Source organism: Nicotiana tabacum, chromosome 15, assembly GCF_000715075.1.
Source record: "Nicotiana tabacum cultivar K326 chromosome 15, ASM71507v2, whole genome shotgun sequence".
Taxonomy (NCBI): Eukaryota; Viridiplantae; Streptophyta; class Magnoliopsida; order Solanales; family Solanaceae; genus Nicotiana; species Nicotiana tabacum.
This window is the reverse complement of record NC_134094.1, coordinates 126,956,471-126,976,105: the sequence shown is the minus strand read 5'-3', so window position 1 is coordinate 126,976,105 and position 19,635 is coordinate 126,956,471. Positions and strand designations below refer to the sequence as shown.

Here is a 19,635-nt window from a genome sequence, read left to right as displayed (position 1 = left end):
TAGGTCTTCCGTTATATCGGTCTTCTGTTGTTTTATACCGACAATGTTTTCTCGATCTTATTCGGGGTCAAGGTCGATTGCGGGATCAGGGGCTCAATGTTCTTGAGGACAGATATTCTGACCTCGTGTTCTGGTTCGATGAGACTCGGGGTCGATCTTCAACTCTTCGCGTTCTGAGCCCGATCTGTTGTGCAATAGTCGAGCCCGATTTCGACCATATACAAAGTGTTTTTCACAAAATTAATTTTAGTGAGAAGCAGTTTATGTTTGGCTAATTAATTTGAAAAGCACTTCTGAGCAGCAATTAGTATTTGACCAAACTTTTAAAAACTGGGGAGAAGCTATTTTTTTCTGTTTCTCAAAACTGCTTCTGCTTCTACTCAAAAGCACTTTTTTTCTTCTAAAAGCTTGGCTAAACACTTCAACTTTGAAAAAAAAGTACTTTTAGGTTTGGAAAAGTTTGGCCAAATATGCTATTGGCATACTACCGACGGAACCGTGAACATCAATCTTTCGGCTTATTCGATACAATAGACCCTTGTGGTCTGGTCCTTTCCTGAACCCCGCACATCGCGGGAGCTTGGTGCACCAGGCTACTCTTTAACAATCTTATTCCTAAAATTCTCCCGAAAGAACAAGAAATGGTTAAGAAATCTAGAGCACTTACTAAACAAGCAGCTTAAGTGAAATTGAAGCATGCTTGTAGTATTGGTATAGGCAGAGGCGGACCCAGAATTTAAGCATAACGGGGGCACCATTATCTTTAGTATCCCAATCACCTGCGATAAAGTTCGGGTGCAACTCTTTGAAATGACTATGAAAATTTATCATCAAAATAAAAACATCAATATTATCAAATACCATTAACTTGATACTAATATAACAAAAGCACATTGTCCACTCATAGTTGAACTCGACGCCCTATAAAAAGGCCTATAAAAAGGCCTTTGTTTTTTGAAGATTCACTTTCATCGTGACCTCGAAAAGACAACCCAAAGTCTAAGAGAAACCTTGCAACATCGATTGAGGCATTTAAACGAATTCGATATTCACTCTTTTGTTTCTCAGATTGCTTTTCAAAAGCAGCTTGAATTGATTGAGATTGATTTGACAAGTCTAGCATTTTGTTGAAACACTTATGGTGGAGGCTATTTACTTCACCAACATGTAGACCAAGTCTTTCGGGTCCTTTATTCCAAGCCTTAAAGCCGATTTTTGTGAAAGAGTCACATGTGCTACTATGAACGTAATCATTTTTGAATAAATAATAGCATAAACAAAATGCGGCATCTTTCTTCACACTATACTCTAACCATCTAGAATGTGAATCTTTAAACCAACCTGGACTAAATTGGCGCATTTTTTCCCCAAATAAAGTTTTAGAAAATTTGTGATAAACTGGTTGGCAAGGCCCTCTTTGGATGTAGTGTCTTCTCACTTCATCCCGTATTCTGGAGCTATATCTATGAATGGGTATTCTCTCTCCGGGGTCAGGATTAAGTGATTTCATATCAAACTCCTCTACAAGATGGGAAGAATTGTCTCTAAAACTAGAACTTGGTTGAGAAGAATTAAACCTCGTCAAAAATATATCCATCTCAATTCACATCAACAAAACTTCCTACAAAGCAACAATGCCAAGCAAAATAATATTTTAATAGGGAAATCACACTCATTCTATCACGAACAAAAGCAAATATAATATTTCTAATAAGAAAATCACACCACTATATTTTATTATAAGTCATAACTCATAACTGTATTATTATTATTATTATCTTAAAGATAGAAGGAACACTTACCAATTTGTGAAAGGTATCCTTGAAATTCAAATACAGCTTGGTTTCAAATCATCCATTTCACTAAAACAATATTTCAAATAGCATTAGCAAAATATCTTCAAATACCTATGAAATTAATTTATTAAGATAAAGGAATTAACACACCAACTAAAGATTTAACATCATGTAAATGTGCACCAATCACCATGATTGTTGTCTGCTCAAACAATGAATTCAAAAACTAAAAGAACAGTAATGAATTCAAAAACTAAAAGAAGTATCCTTGAAATCCGAATACAAGTTTCTTGCAAAAATTGCAAGCATTATCTACTATATTAAAGAACTCCAGAAAATTAAGCTAATAAAAAGAGAAATTTACAGGACTACATGAGCACTTTACTCATCAATTATTTGTTCAACTTAAATGCTTGCTACTATTTGAATTTGCATTTGATGGTGTTAGTGAAAAGGGATATTTTGAATGGGGAAGAAAGTAAATCTGTTCATAAGTCATAACTCATAAACAATCTAGGTTAAAATCACAAAAATCAAAAAAATAATATTTGTAAAAAGAAGAAAAACTTACTCAACTAATCAAAGATTTGAAGAAGAGTGGGATTCGAACTTCAAAGGGATGCAAAGAAGTGAAGAACTGAAAAGAAGGTTGAAGTTGAAGGGAGGCAGAGAAGTTAAGAAGGTTTATTTCTTGGAGAAAAAAGAGGGTTTGTTTTCGGATTTTTGAGGGGGTTAAAAAAATATTAAGCTATTTAAGTTTTAAGTTAAAGTAAAAATTAAATAATATGGAATGTAGGACCCCAGATTCGAACCTGGGTCCAAAGGCAAAAGAAGGCTGTTGAGCACTTCCACAAACCATCTCTTCTGTCCGGCCTTTGTGACTTAGGGGGCCGCTTTACATATTTAAAGGGGTCCTCCCTGTATTAGCAGATATATATAAAATATATATACAATATTTTTGTCGAGGCCAACGGGTTCCATTGACCCCCCACTCCCAAGCGTAGGTCCGCCCCTGGGCCGTATAGGCTTAATACCATAAATTGATTCAACAACTCACGCTGATCCTCCAATAACCTGTATGTCAACTTTTTAACATATGAATAAGCTAAAAGCATAATAGCTTGTTTAGCCAAATTTTTTTGGGGGCCAAAAGTATTTTTTTGGCCAAAGTGCTTTCGACCAAAAATTGAGTTGTTTGGCCAAACTTTTATAAGAAAATAAAAGTGCTTTTGAGGAGAATCAGATGCAGAAAAATGTAGCTTTTCTCCAAAAGCACTTTTCTGATAAGTGCTTTTGAAAAAAATACACTTAGAAGCAGGTTTCAAAAGCTTGGTCAAACACTAATTACTGCTCAAAAGTATTTTTTTTAAATTAATTAGTCAAACACAAACTGATTCTCATCAAAAGTACTTTTTTGAAAAGCACTTCTCAAAATAAGTAGATTTTAGAAACTTGGTCAAACAGACTATAAGAATGAACTTTGTTTTTCCTTCAAAATTTACACATTTGTACCGAAGGATCAACAATTATTTTCCTCGCTACTCTTTCGCTCCTCTTAGTGTGGTGTGAGGCTTTATCTATTTGTTATTATTTAGCTTTTTATCTATTTTCTTATTCTTGTGATGCTCTTATTTTTTCTATGATTTTTATTGATGGTACTGTATATTGCCTCTTTTCGTCTTTTTGAACCGAAAGTCTTTCGGAAACAACAGCTCTACCTCTCAGGATAGGGGTAAGGTCCACGTACACACTACCATCCCCAAACCCACTAGTTAGGATTTCACTATGTACTAAGGATCAACAAAATAGTCATATTTTCAAGTTCTAGTCCAGCCCAGTGGAGCATTTTAAGAATGCGATTTTTAAGTCAGCATTTTACGAATGGAATTTTGTAAGTCGCGTTACTGTAGCAATTTATGTGTTGCATTTATAAGTGTTACTAATATAATGCCTATAGTTTTACAAGGCTATTTATGTATAGCATTTAAATCTTTCTTATTTGACATTTAACTTTAAAACAATTTGATTCAATTTCTTGTCTGATTTTATTTTTTAATTTTTCTTGTACACTCCTAGTTGTAAACTCCTTCTTAATTCTTATCACCCCACATCGAATTCTGAAATTACTAATTGCTACGTACTTTATTTTTCTTAGACAAAAATATTCACTTTCTTAAACTTTCATCCCAATTCAATTTTTGTTTTATATTTAATATTTTGTCCTTTAAAAAATTATTTATTGACCGTTTCCCATTTTCTGCATGCAACTCTAAACGAAATGAAACCTCGTAACAATATAATCAAACCTTCAGATATTTATTACAAGCTTTTAAATGTTGTTAATAGAGCAATTTTTACTTTTTCTAATATAATATTTATAATAAGGCCATTAATTTGGCTTCTTTTCAAGTGGGGGCCAAATTTTCATGATATTTGTCATGACATAATATTCACTATAACAAAATTTGTGGACCATGACATTTGCCATGACATAATATCCACTATTAGGCCAACAATTTCTTGCTATTAATAGAGGAGTTTCTCCTCATTTGAAAACACACCAATTCAAGAGTTTTTCACTCTTATCTTTCTTTCTCCTTTATTTCATTATAGAGTATTTTGTAAGAAAGTGAGTGTTGGAAAATACTTGTGTGAACCCTTTCTTTGGAGTGATCTTGTGAGGTTATTCTCTTGGGGTAGTTGGGACTAATTAGAGTATTTACTCTAATTTTGTACTCTCTTTTATACTCTTGTTGGTATAGTAAAATTGCTTCTCTCCGCTTGTGGACGTAGGTCACCTTGACTGAACCACGTTAAATTTGTGTCTTCTTTACCTTCTTTATTTGCCGTTATTATCAATATGCATTGTCTTTGTTATTGTCATTATAACATTGTTTGGCTAAATTCGGCACTACCCGGTTTACCGATCCTAACAAATTGGTATCAGAGTCAGATCTAACCGGATTAGTTTAAATAGCCAAAATGACTATAACAAAGTCTTATGTTGAGAAATTTAACCGAAGTGCAAACTTCGGAATGTGGCAATTAAAGATAGAAGTTATCCTAATTCAGGATGATTTAGATTTGGCACTGCAAGGAAAAAAAAAAGAAGCTGGATAAAATAACGGACGAGAAATTTGTCATAGACAAAACAGCAAAGCAGGTATTATGTTAAATCTCTCAAATGAGGTTTTGCGTGAAGTTGCAGCAGAAAGCTCAGCCAAAGATTGTAACGACCCAACCGGTCGTTTTGAGCATTTGTACTTCGCTCGGTAGTTTACGGGCATGAGTAGCTCCGTATGATGCATTATGACTTATGTGAATCGTCGGTTTTGATTTTCAGGTTATTCGGAATCGAATTGGAAGAATGGATTTCATTGTTGAAGCTTTAAATTGGGAGAGTTGACCAAGTTTGACTTTTGTGAATTTGAACGCGTTTGATGGTTCCGGTAGGTCCGTTGGGTAATTTTGGACTTAGCAGCGCGTCTGGATTATGATTTGGAGGTTTATAGTGGAATTTGGCTTGAAATAGCGGAAGTTAGATTTTTGAAAAGTTTGACCAGGAGTGAACTTTTTTATATCGGACTCGAATTGTGATTCTAGGAATTTGAATAGCTTTTTTTTTGTCATTTGGGACTTGTGTGCAAAATTTGGGTTCATTACGGGTTGATTTGTTATATTTCGACACGAGTTATTGAAGTTGAAAAGTTCAAAGTTCATTAAGTTCGATTTGAGGTGCAATTTGTCGTTTCAATATTGTTATGCGTGATTTGAGGCCTCGAGTAGGTCCGTGTTATGTTATTGGACTTGTAGGTATATTCAGACGGGGTCCCGAGTGGCTCGGATGAGTTTCGGACGAGGTTCAGATCACTTTCATTGCATAGTGCATTGTTGAATGGTGCTGGTTCTGGTGTGATCGCACCTGCGGTTGGTTTTACGCAGGTGCGATAGTCGCAGAAGCGACAATGCAGTCGTAGAAGCGGGATGAGAGTTGGATGAGGAGGCCCAGATGAGCAGAGAAAAGGGCGCAGGTGCGGATGCGCAGGTACGAGGGTCTTCACAGATGCAGATTTTAATACCGTAGGTGTGGGGGTTGCTGGACAAGGCTATTCTTCGGAGAAGCGAAGTTTTTCCGCAAAAGCGGTGGTCGCAGATGCGACGAATTGACCGCAAATACGAAGGTGCTAGGCAGAATGATAAATACAAGGGTTCGCAATTTTGGCTTCATTTTAACATTTCCAAACTCGGATTGAGGCGATTCTTGGAGAAATTTCAGCTTGTGGACTGGGGTAAGTATTCTCTACTCATTTTTTTATCTTATATCACGAATCTACCTTCGTGTTTGGTAATTGGATTGTGAATTTTATAGAGGAAATTGGGGTTTTGGCCTAAAGTTTCATAATATGCATTTTTGAGTTTTGAACATCGAATTGGAGTCGGATTTGAGTGAAACAAGTATGGTTGGACTGGTAATTAAATGGGTTGTTGGACTTTTTAAATTTTGTCGAGTTCCGAGGTGCGGGCCAATTTTGGGCTTTTGATTCAAGATTTGATCTTTTTCGATTGCGATTGGTTCCTTTAGCATTGTTTGATGTATTTGAGTTGTATTTGGTTAGTTTCGAGCCGTTCGGAGGTCGGAACGCGTGGAATGGCATCTTTGGAGCATCGCTTGGCTTGCTCGGTATTGGTATTGGCTTGTTCGAGGTAAGTAACTCTTCTAATCTTGGAGCTGAGGGTATGAACCCTGAATATACGTGTTATGTGTTTGGTTTTGAGGTGAAGCACGTGCTAGGTGACGGGCGTGTGGGCGTGCACCGTGTGAACTGTGATTTTCGTTATTTTTGGGGTACGGTGTAGTTACCTGAACTTGTTTGAATTCATGAAATTTCTACGTACTAGAGTTATCAAACTGTGATTATATTAGAAGCCATGTCTAGGCTACATGTTTATCCTGTTGGGGCCCAGTGAGGTCATTTCTGTTGTTGAGTAATTTGTTTTCATTACATTACATACTCAGTCATACGCATTCATATTCATATCATATCTCAGTCTCTGTTGTTATTTATTGATGCATCATATCATTATTTTCGGGCTAGTATCATGACATTGTGAGCCCGAGAGACTGGAGAGATTGATGATTGAGTGAGGCCGAGGGCCTGATTATGAGGATGATTATGGGATCAGGCTGCATGCCGCAGGCCAGATTGGCTTACTATAGCACGTGAGTTGTCCGTGCGATTTCAGATATTGATATTATAGCACGTGAGTTGTCCGGGCAGCACGTGAGTTGTCCGTGCGGATTATAGCGCTTGGGTATAGGAGCCCCTCCGGAGTCTGTACACCCCCAGTGAGCGCAGGTACCTACTGAGTGCCGAGTGCCGAGTGTTGAGTGATTGGGAGGATTAAGTGAATCGATACTCTGAGAGTATGCATATGATCTTTATCACTGATCTACATCGCATTTGGCATGCACACTTGACATACATGTATATAGATGTATTTTTCTCACGTTGTATAGTATCATATTATTTATGACTTCTCATACATCTTGACATATGGGCATAGAGAAACATTTTACATTTGTTATATGAAAGGAAAATGAAACATCTTTTTTATTGTTGAAAGGATATTTGGGGAAAATCACAGTTTTCAAACTTACTTGTAATTTGGCTTTTTCGGTAAAAAATTTGGGTTTTCATTGAGATACTTGAAAAGAAATGCCTATTTTTCTGGAACTGTGAACAAACAAAGCATTTTATTTCTAGGATACCTCTTTTGTTACTTGTACTATGTTGTTATGAACTGTTGTGGAATATTGGTGTTGGGCCCGACCTTTGTGTTAGCTCGTCACTACTTTCAACCTAAGGTTAGGTTTGTTATTTATTGAGTACATGGGGTCGGTTGTACTCATACTACATTTCTGCACCTTGGGTGCAGATATTGACTGCTGACGTTGTAGCTGCCTCTTGTTCATGGTAGCCTTAGATCTATAAAACTCTGTTAATGTATTTTTCAAACAAATGATGTATTTACTTCATTTCATCTTTGTAAACTTTATTCTTAGAAGCTCATGATTTGTACTACCAGTCCTTGGAGATTGTATAAAATTCAGATATTTTTTTACTTAATCTCTTTATTAATTGTTATTGGAATTGGTTAGTGGTTAATTTGCTTACCTAGCGAGTTGGGTTAGGTGTCATCATGACTAGTCGGATTTTGGGTCGTGACAAAGGCGTATGGAAAAAGTTTAAAACCCTATATATGAAAAGAACAGTAGAAAACATGCTTTACCTAAAGCAAAAACTCTACACTTTTCGTATGGCTGAAGGTACCTCTATACTTACACGTCTTGATACTTTTGATTCTCTTCTTTTGGATTTAAGTAACATAGATGCTGAAATCAAAGATGAGGATCAAGCTGTGTTATTGTTGTTTCCTTACCCCAGTCGTTTAAACATATAAGAGATACTATGCTTTATGGAAAGGATAATATCTCTGATAAAGATATCAAATCTATTTTGAAATCAAAAAAACAAATAGATAAAGATATTACTGGGGAAACTAGTGGGAACCAAGGGGAAGGCTTATTCATAAGAGGTAGATCCAATAAAAAAGATTCAAGTAGTGAGAGACCTAAATCAAGGTCAAAATCCAGATACAGAAATATGATATGCAAATATTGTCATAAGAAAGGTCACATTATTTCTAAATATTTTAAATTGAAAAATAAAGAAAAACATACAGAAAAGGAAAATGAACACAAAAATACTGACACTGCCGAAACAAGTGTAGTTGCTGATGAGACTGGGGGAACTATGTTTTAGCAATTAATAATAGTTTCAAATCTAACAATGAGTGGATTTTAGATTCGGGTTGTTCTTAATATATGTTTCCCAATCTTGATTTATTTACCACATATGAATCTATTGGAGGTGGAGTTGTCTTGATGGGCAACAATGCTGCGTGCAAAGTTATTGGAAAAGGTATAGTCCGAATCAAAATGCACGATGGTATGGTGAGAACTCTCATCGATGTTAGACATGTTCCTGACTTGAAGAAAAATCTCATCTCTTTGGGCACTCTAGAATCTCTTGGGTGTAAGTACACAGGTGAAGGTGGAGTTCTGAAAGTTTCTCATGGTCCTCTTGTGATCATGAAAGCACGTAGATCTGGTATGTTGTATACTCTATTGGGATCTACTATTACAGGTGCTGCTGCAATTTCAATATCAGATAAATCAGATCCTAGATCACCAAATTGTGGCATATGCGATTGGGGCATATGAGTGAAAAAAGTCTTTCCATCCTCAGCAAAAAAGGTCTCTTATGTGGCCAAAGTACTGAAAATATGGAGTTCTGTGAACATTGTGTGTTCGGAAAGTAGAAAAGAGTCAGCTTCAAATCTCTACCGATTCATTGAACAAAAGATACTTTGGATTACATTTATTCAGATTTTTTGGGTCCTTCATGTACCCCATCAAAAGGTGGTGCCAGGTATATGTTAACTTTCATTGATGATTATTCAAGGAAAGTTTGGGTTTATTTCCTGCAAAATAAAAGTGATGTTTTCTTAAATTTCAAACAATAAAAAGTTTTGATTGAGAAGAAAACAGGAAAACAGGTTAAGCGTCTTAGAACGGATAATGGCTTAGAATTTTGTAATGATGAATTCAACGAATTTTGCAAGAATGTAGGAATTTCTCGACACCGTACTATGAGATTGACACCTCAGCAAAATGATGTGGCAGAAAGGATGAATATAACTCTTTTGGAAATGGCTCGTTGCATGATTTCAAATGCTGGGTTGACACAAACGCCTTTTGGGCAGAAGCTATCTCTACAGCTTGTTATATTGTCAATCGAGCTCCTTATACACCTTTGAACTTTAAGACTCCAGAGGAAATGTAGTCAGGTACTCCTGCTAATTATTCTGATTTAAAGATATTTGGTTGCCCTGCATACATATATGTAAATGACCGAAAATTAGAGCCAAGGGCTAAAAAGTGCATTTTTCTTGGGTATGCATCTGGGGTGAAAGGATACCGACTATGGTGTCCTGATCCCACGACACCAAAATTTATAATTAGCAGAGATATAACCTTTGATGAATCCTCTAAGTTACATTCTAGAAAAGAGTCGTCTAGTTCTTGTAATAGAGATGGAGGAAAGAGTACGCAAAAGCAGGTCGAGGTTGAGATTGGCATTCCTTCTGAGCCAAGCTCATCAACTTTGGAGCAAAATACAGTTGAAACTCCTGAAGTTGAGCCAGAAGCTGAAATTCCTGAAGTTGAGACTCCTGAAGTTGAACCAGAAGAAGGGGAGTATTCTATATCCAAACATAGACCAAGAAGAGAAGGTAAACAACCATTAAGGTTTGGAGATTATGTTGCATTTGCTTTTTCAGTTGCACAGGAAACTGAAGAAATTGGAGAACCATCAAAATATTCAGAAGCAATTTCTGGTGCTGACACAGCCAAGTGGTTGATTGCAATGAATAAAGAAATTGAGTCTCTCCACAAGAATGGTACTTGGTCTCTTATGAAGCCGCCATCAGAAAAAAGAATTGTTGGTTGCAAATGGGTCTTCAAGAAAAAGGATGGCACTCCAGGGGTTGAAGATATGAGGTATAAGGCACGATTAGTTGCTAAGGGCTATAGTCAGGTACAAGGAGTTAATTTTAATGATATTTTCTCACATATTGTTAAATATAGCTATATTCGTATCTTGCTTGCCTTCGTTGCCATATATGATTTGAAATTAGAATAACTTAATGTTAGGACAGCTTTCTTACATGGAGAACTTGAGGAACAAATATGCATGCATCAACCCGAAGGATTTGAAGTTGAAGGAAAAGAAGATCATATTTGCTTGTTGAAGAAATCCTTATACGGATTAAAGCAGTCTCCAAGACAATGGTACCTTTCCTTTATGTTGGGTCATGGTTATTTGAGGAGCATGTATGATAGTTGCGTTTACTTCCGGAAGTTAAATGATAGTTCATTTGTGTACTTATTACTTTATGTTGATGACATGCTCATTGTTGCTAAGGATTTAACAGAAATTCACAATTTAAAAAGTCAGCTGAAAAGTGAATTTGAGATGAAAGATTTGGGAGCAGCTAAGAAAATCCTTGGCATGGAGATCGAAAACCCAACAGGCTATTCCTGGCCCAGAAGAAGTACTTGGAGAAAGTCTTGGAGAGGTTTGGCATGAAAGATGCTAAACTAGTTAGTACCCCTCTTGCTGCTCATTTTAAGTTATCAGTTGCTCAGTCACCGCAGTCAGAGGAAGAAGATAGGTACATGAAACATGTTCATTATTCCAATACAGCCGACAATATTATGTATGCAATAGTTTGTACACGTCCAGATATTTCACAAGTAGTGAGCGTGGTAAGTCGGTATATGGCTTGCCCTGGTAAAGCACATTGGCAGGCTGTGAAATAGATTATCATATACTTAAGAGTACTTCAAACACGTTTGGGGTTTGGGAAAAATACTAACACTTTGGTTGGTTTTGTAGACTCGGATTATGCATGTGATCTTGACAAAAGAATATCACTGTCAGGCTATATATTTTGCATTGGTGGTTGCGTTATTAGTTGGAAAGTTATATTACAACATGTAGTAGCTTTTTCTACTACCGAAGCAGAATATATAGCAGTGATCGAGGCAATCAAAGAAGCCTTATGGTTGAAGGGTCTATTTACAGAACTCAGTTCACACCAAGGTGGTCTTACCATTTTCTATGATAGTCAAAGTGCCATTCACTTGACTAAAGATCAGATGTATCATGAGAGGACGAAGCACATTGATATAAAGTATCATTTCATCCGAGAAACTATTGTTGAAGGAAAAGTCTCTGTTCAGAAGATCAACACTAAAGACAATCCTCCTGACATATTCACAAAACCTCTTCCAGTGTCCAAGTTCAAGCTTTGCCTGAACTTGATTGACATTTATGAAGAATGATTTTGCCCATTGGGGTTTTTGCGGAGAAGGTGGAGCAAATTTACTATAAATAAGCCGAAATTAGGCCAAGGTGGAGATTTATAATATGGCCATTAATTTGGCTTCTTCTCAAGTGGGGGCCAAATTTTCATGACATAATATCCACTATAACAAAATTTGTGGACCATGACATTTGCCATGACATAATATCCACTATTAGGCTAAGGATTTTTTGCTATAAATAGAGGAGCTTCTCCTCTTTTGAAAACACATCAATTCAAGAGCTTTTCACTCTTGTCTTTCTTTCTCTTCATTTAATTCATTATAAAATATTTTATAAGAGAGTGAGTATTGGGAAACACTTGTGTGAACCCTTTCTTTGGAGTGATCTTGTGAGGTTATTCTCTTGGGGTATTTGGAACTAATGAGAGTATTTACTCTAATTTTGTACTCTCTTTTGTACTCTTGTTGGTATAGTGAAATTGCTTCTCTCCACTTGTGGACGTAGGTCACCTTGACCGAACTACGTTAAATTTGTGTCTTCTTTATCTTCTTTAATTGTCATTATTATCAACTTGCATTGTCTTTGTCATTGTCATTATAACATTGTTTGGCTAAATTTCGCACTACCCGATTAACGATCCTAACAATATTTATATTTATTCTTACAATATTAAAAATTATAATCTTTGAGTTCCTTCCTTTACCTCAAATATTTTCTGTACATCAGATATTAATATTTCAATAATTCAAATGAAAAATTGGATAAGCAATTTACAGTGATATATACAAAATAATAGAAATATTAAAGGGGCAAAAAGATAAATTATTTAATTTAAAACAATAAGACTTTACATTGCATATTAGTTTTTGCGTGTCGACATTGACCAATTTGAAACTTATCTTATCTCGAGAAGCTACAAAAAGTGGTGACTGTTAATGAACTGCAATTTGCTTCCTTTGACCATGCAAAAAGTTCCCACTTATAGATTACTAGAAAATTCATGTGCGCTTCGCGCGGTAATAAAAAACATTCTCTTAGAAGCATAAAAATTATAAATTTACTGGAAAATAAACTAATAAATAAAAATTAACGTTAATAAGTAAAATAAATGAATAGGAATTAATCATCGCATTTAAGTAGCTTAAGAGCATTTATTTCTAGCAAAAAAGTGAGATTTTACGATATATATATGCGTCAAAAGTACGGCTAACTTGCCAATAAGCAAGGAAATGAGATTGTTATTGTTTTACAATATAAATGCGTAAAAGTTGAACTAACATGCTAATTAGCAGGAAAAGTATACATCTATTACGGAAAAGAAATACAGAGAGAAGGAAAAATAAGAGGAAAATAATTAGTAGCATTTATATTGTAACCAACCTTGTTCTTGTTTTCATATATGAAACCCATCAGAATAGAAATTGGATTATTCAATATCATTCAAAGAATTAACTTATCGGAATGAAAAGATAATCACAATACCTCTTTAGTCTGGCCAAAAGCAAAGCCGAGATGCCACTCGCGTTTTTCATCTTCCTAATGCGAGAGAGATCACAATTGGCAGGAATAAAATATATAAAAAGAAAGATGCAGGTTATAACACATTATACGATTGGGGCTTATGGACTTGAAAAGTCATAATCCCCCATAAAGAGGTGTGAGTTATGGGTTTGGACTTTTTAAAATAGGATAAATGGAAAAAGTAAAAGGAAAAAAATAAATAGGATTTCTACACCACAGAAGATACCACATCACCTCTCTTAAATAAAGATTAGATTTTTACATATGTTTGTCCTAGTTTCATATATATAGATTTTTGGGGCTGGGTGAAAATGAAGAAAATGATATTTCTTCAACAGGGTAAAGAGATGGGGGTTAACCCTTCGTTGGCAGAAAGAGAAGTAAGAAAGGAAGGGCAATTAATGAAATTTAAGTGGAAATATGCGACGTTCCAGTTTCTATTTTGTTGGTGTAAATGCGTGACTTTTCAGGTTTATTTTTCAGAGCACCTAAATTGGAAAATATCAAGGAAAACTAAAAAAACTGAGGAAAAAGATAAACTCAAATCCTTGCTTTAGAGGAGTGCCACATCACCTCCCATTGCCTCTCAATTATATAGATATATAGATAGATATATAGATTGGGGGAAATTTTCTAGTCTCATATTATCTCTGGTCCATAGTAAGTAATTTTGTCTTTTTTTTGTGGTAGAAAATATCTGATTTTTTCAGATTTCAAGAATGAATTAATTATTTTTTCCTACATTGCCCTTGGAGTAAATAGTGTTGGAATATGTATTAGGGGTATTTATGTGAAGAAATAATAAAGTTTAATATGGTCAATTTCATTGTTAATTAATATTAAAAAATAAATTTTGAAAACAATTAAAAAATCACAAGTTCTTCCCTCATAGGCTAGCAATGGCAATAGCGGAATGTTTGTGCACTAATGCTTTCTTCATATGATGAAGAAAATTAGGTGTTAAAAGTAATTTTCTATGGCACAACCAAGTTTACCTAACTTAACAAGAAAAGGTTTGATTCAATCGTAAAAATATTTTGACCTGGTCAGTTCATATCTTTAACATTCAAATATTGATTACTCGTTTTGTTTTTGTTAATTAAAGAAAACGGTTTTCCAAACACAAGGTCTCAATAATTTAAGAAGTTTAATTTTCTGAATATGAATTCATGTTTATTCAAGGATTTTATGTCTAGTTTGAGGTCCTATTGAAATTTACTGCATTTTTAATGAGATGTTTATGAAATCAAGGAAGTTAATGAACTTTCATCGAATAGAATAGTTACTGAAATTGGTGGTTCATGCTTAATTAGAATTTATGTTTAGATTCTCAATTCGATTTGTTGAAGGTTTATGATAACACTTCATTCATTTGGTTGATCTCAATAATTTTAAATGTTTGATTTTCTGGATGTAAAGTCTTGCTTATTTAGGGTTCAGATTTAGTTTTGAGGTCCTTTTTTAAATTACTTTTCGGGTAAAAATCAGAAATAATTATATTTATAATTGGTAATTGAAAAATAGTAATAGTTTCAAAAATAATTAAAATTTAGCTACTTTTTCATACAAAGATGAAATCTGAACAAAAACACCCTTTAAAATTCAGATAATTCCAGAATAATATATTAGAGTTCGAATTTTTGACTTATGAGATTCCAGCATAATGTGCTGAAATTTCATAATGTGTTGGAGTTCCAACATAATATACTGAAAGTTTATACGCAGGAGCTCCATAATCCAGCATATTATGCTGAAACTTTTCGTGTTTCGGTAAAATAATAATTATTTTTTAATAATTTTACAACAGTTAACTATTATCAATCCGAAATCTAGCTACCTCGTGCTATTTTCACCACTTGTAAGTGGGATGTTACTGAAAACTTTATCTCAAGCGATAAGAGAATAATAAGAGGAGCAAAACCTAAATAGCTTAGCTGTGCAAAGCTAACCAATGGCCAGAGAAGTGATAGGTACAAAAAGGCTCCAACGCAAGATGGAAATTTTTCTGCTGGTTTAGCAAAATACCCCACGTGTCTCCGTCTGAATATCTAGAATGACCAAATTGCCCTTTGAGAAAGCAAGCGTGTTGCCGATGAGGTCAGTGGCGGAGCCAGAATTTTCATTAAGGTGGTCAAAATATAGTTGATCGTGACAAGTACAAGAGAAATTGCCCTCGTAGTCAAGGCCACAAACTAACCACCATGTTTTAAACTCACAAGTTTTCTCACGTGACCACCAAAGAAGGGGACACGTGGAACCTAAGTCGGGAGGACGAAAAACCGGACGCAACTACCCCTTGTGTCACCGGAAAAGATAACGTTCGTGAAGACATTGAATACTCTGCGCCCGGTGGCATTTAATGAGGAATATTTCGTAGCATTAAAGAGTAACGGATCGCTACAGAGAATTTAACATTTATGTTTACCGTTACGTTTTCATCATTATTCCTCAATAATTATCATTAATGGTGGGTCCGACCTTAGTACCCACTAAGCTATAAATAATAAGCTCAATGATTATTGTAAATACGGCTTTTCTGGATAAATCACATTACATTCCATACAGCATTTTTATACTATTTCGCTCTCTCTCTTGTTGATCTCATCATTATTGTGTCCGAAAACCCTGTTCCTGGACTCATCAAATCTGTCGTTTCATCTGTATTTTGAGCTAAGTATTTTGTATTCAATCGATTAATTTGTTACTTTTTGGACCAAATTAATTCATTTGTCTAAAAACCACAAACAAATTCAACTGTACAGTTTCTCGGGTAAATAGTTTGGCGCCTACTGTGGGGCATAGACAGCCGTGCAATTAAATTGATCATTGCTTTTTTTACTAACAAGCTTTGATCGTTCTGTTTTAGCAAAAATCACAAAATTGGCAGTCAATACCGTTAACAACACTCACAATCCTGAAATTCAAGGGGAACATCCTCATTTTGAGGACTCAATCAGCGACACTCGCAATGAGTGGAACGACGCCAGGCCAGTGTATGACGGGCGGTACCCTAGACAAGTGCGGGAGACGACTCCTGATGATGCTGACGAGGAGCATGTAGCGGATGCGGTGAGGATCCTGCAAAAGCAATAGGCAATCATTCTAGGCCATCTCACGCGGCACGATCAGTTTATGACGGAACTAAAGCAGGCACTATCAGGTGCTTCAAATAATGTGAATAGGTGAGATCCAATTTCTCCTGTTGTTCCCATAAACCAACAACACAGAGAATCGACAACAACCTTCCCAGGGGCGAAGTTGGCTCCGGCGGGGCTGGGCAGTGCAGATCTGGCCTCAACAACGATAACGATCCGTTCAAGGAGGAAGTTTTGCAGTTCATGAAGGAAGTAAAAGCTTGCATGGATCAAATCATGGGCGCCTCCAGTATTAAAAGGCCCGAACTCGAAGAAGTATATTCAATTACCGTTCAGAATGTCTGAAGTGCCGAAATATGACGGAACTTCAGATCCACATGAGCACATTACCACTTATACAACAGCGGTGAAAGGAAATGATTTGGCTCCTCACGAAATTGAGTCCATGTTGTTAAAGAAATTTGGTGAGACTCTCACGAGGGGAGCTTTGACGTGATATTCATTATTGCCGAGCATTCCATAGGTTCCTTCGAAATGCTCACGGATTCATTCTGTCACGCCCCAACCTCGGGGAGCGTGACCAGCGCTCAACCGAGTGAACCCGGTCGAGCAAGCCTATTAAACCTTTCCTACCCGACTCATTCATAATCCAAAAAAAAAGGATCGCATCACCATTTGTAAAACAGGGGAGAGATTAGTTATATAAATATATAAACGTTGCTAGTTCATTTTTCCTTATATATATTATGCCATAGTTGAGTTTCCAAAATACAACTCGATCCAACGACCACCCCAACATACATACATGACCCACATAAACGTCTACGGAGCCTCTAAGAGTACAAAAGAGCAACATGACAATGCCGGCAACAAGGCCCCGGCTATACCTCAAAATATGAAAACTTATACAAAAGAAGGACTACATGACCCCTGGGAGAAATGGGGCTCACCAAGACTGCTGTGAGGAGAGAAAGAGAGCACAACTATCTGCGATCGGTACTATATGCGATGGAACCACCTATATCCATTCAAAGATGTAATGCCCCCGGCAAAAGGGACGTTAGTACTATCGAATAGTACTAGTATGTAAGGCAAACACCAATTTTAGTAGAATGAACAGTGAAACAAGGAGAAAGCAGTCATAATAACCAATAAGTGCTTCACAGAAATACACAGAAACACCAAGTAAGGATCACATATTCCAATTCAATCTTTCCATCTTTATAGGTTAATGATCTTTAGTGCCAAAGCCACAACTCACAATGCCACCGTATTTTTACACGGAGTCCGATCTCGGCCCGACAGGCTAAGCCATCTCAAGTGAGACATATACATATCCACAATGTAAATCAATAATTCCAACACAAATGCCACCATGTCTACAGCATGGCGTCTGATCTCGGCCCGATCGGCTAAGCCATCTCACTTGAGACATAACCTCTTTCAATTGTTCACTCAATTCACATTTCTTTTCCATCTTTCGTTACATGGCACAAACAGCCTCATTTATTAAGTAGTTCTTGGCACTTGGGAATATTTTACAATTCAAGTCTTTCCCTTTTTATCCATTCAAATAACATCATCATTCATGTCGATAAGTATCATCACATAAGGCATTACACATATAAGGGAAGGAACTTGGAAAATCATAATAACGTTCTCAAGTAGCATGATGACATGGTAAATATCTAAAACAATTAGGGAATATGAATCTTCCAACCTAACATACTAAGGCAAACAATTCTAGTATGATCAAGTTGGAACTTACACCAATTATTCGGACACCAGGAGTTCGATTCTAGGAAGAAGAGAGTTAGCCATACATACCTCAATTGCGCTTCTTTAGACTCTACAATTATCCGAAACCCTTAGCAACCTCAATCTATTTTAGCAATATACAAATTGAACCCAGAATTAGGAAAACGTTCATGGTTCTAGCTCACTTTTTCCCCACGCTCTTTATCATACATGCAAGCAAGATAAACCACTCTCATACCCATGGAGTATCACACTAATATCCCATTATAGCTATGTTTGAAATTAAGAGCTGGGGAGATGAAGTCTTACCCCTTTTGGATGAAGAATTTGGTGCTCTACTTGAATATTTCCAAAGTTTTAAGTGATGATTGAAGATCAATTTGATGAAAACTTAGGCCCTCCCTCTTGAACCCTCTTTCTCTCACTCTAGAAAAATCAGAAAATAAGCTCAAAATAGACATAAGGGGTGTTTTAATGGATTGGGGGTCGGGTTTTAAATTAAGAAAAATGGGTGCCCCGACACAGGTCTGCGGTCACATATGCGGTCCGCAAAGTGACCGCAGAAATGGCCCTCAGGGGCCTGAACTTTCGGCCTAGGTATGCGACCAGTATGCGGTCCGCATACTTGTTCTGCAGTCGCATAATGCACTGCAGAACTCCCTCTGCAAAAACCCAAGAGGGATTATGCGACCGATATACGGTCCGCATATCGATTATGCGGTCCGCATATTGATTATGCGGTCGCATAATCGACCGCAAAACTGACCTCAAATTGGCCAAACTTTCTGCTTCACTCTGCAGCCATTATGCGGTCCGCAGAGTGATTATGCGGCCGCATAATGGGCCACAGAAATACGTTCTTATGCGAAATATTTTCCTCACAGTCCGTAGGGTACTGTTCAATCCAAAAAGTCCAAAAATTTCTAATATAATAATGCATGAATCTATCTTAGCGCCACGAAGCCCCGAGTTTTTTTTTTTTTGATTTAAATTTTTACGGGTCCTTACACATTCATCAAGGCATATGCCGGTGCCAGAAAGTTACAAGCCCAAAAGGCCGACATATTCAGGATCACGCAGGGAGAATCCGAGTTATTACGAAGATTCGTTACCCAGTTCCAGAACGAAATAATGTTGTTACCGTCAGTCCCGGATGAATGGGCAATTGAAGCGTTCAGTAAAGGTTCAAATCCGAGAAGTTCGGACGCTTCCCAGAAGATGAAGGAAATTATGCTCGTGTTTCAAGTGGCGACTTGGGCGGATGTCCACAACCGGTACGAGTTGAAAATAAGGATCGAAGACTATCAGGTTGGCTTTTCGTCGTCGACCAAAGGACTGGAGAAGAATAGAGAAAAAATGAAAGATGATATTGACTCAGATAAACGAACTTTAAAGGGCCAGTTTTTGCCCTACGAGCGGACAGAAGGTCGTGGCAGGGGCTTCCGGATAGCAGATAATTTCACTGTTGATAGAAGAACCGATCGTGGGCAGAATAACAGATTGCTGCAGGAT

The 19,635-nt window shown here is 36.6% G+C and overlaps 1 long non-coding RNA gene across 1 annotated transcript; it reads right to left on the bottom strand.

The window, feature by feature from the left end:
* Positions 1-531: 531 nt before the first annotated feature.
* LOC142169499 (uncharacterized) lies at positions 532-13,830 on the bottom strand. Its single transcript, XR_012699452.1, has 3 exons — positions 13,232-13,830; positions 1,803-1,862; positions 532-779 (listed from the first exon to the last, which is right to left on the bottom strand). It is a non-coding gene; the product is annotated as an uncharacterized LOC142169499 (long non-coding RNA).
* Positions 13,831-19,635: the final 5,805 nt, after the last annotated feature.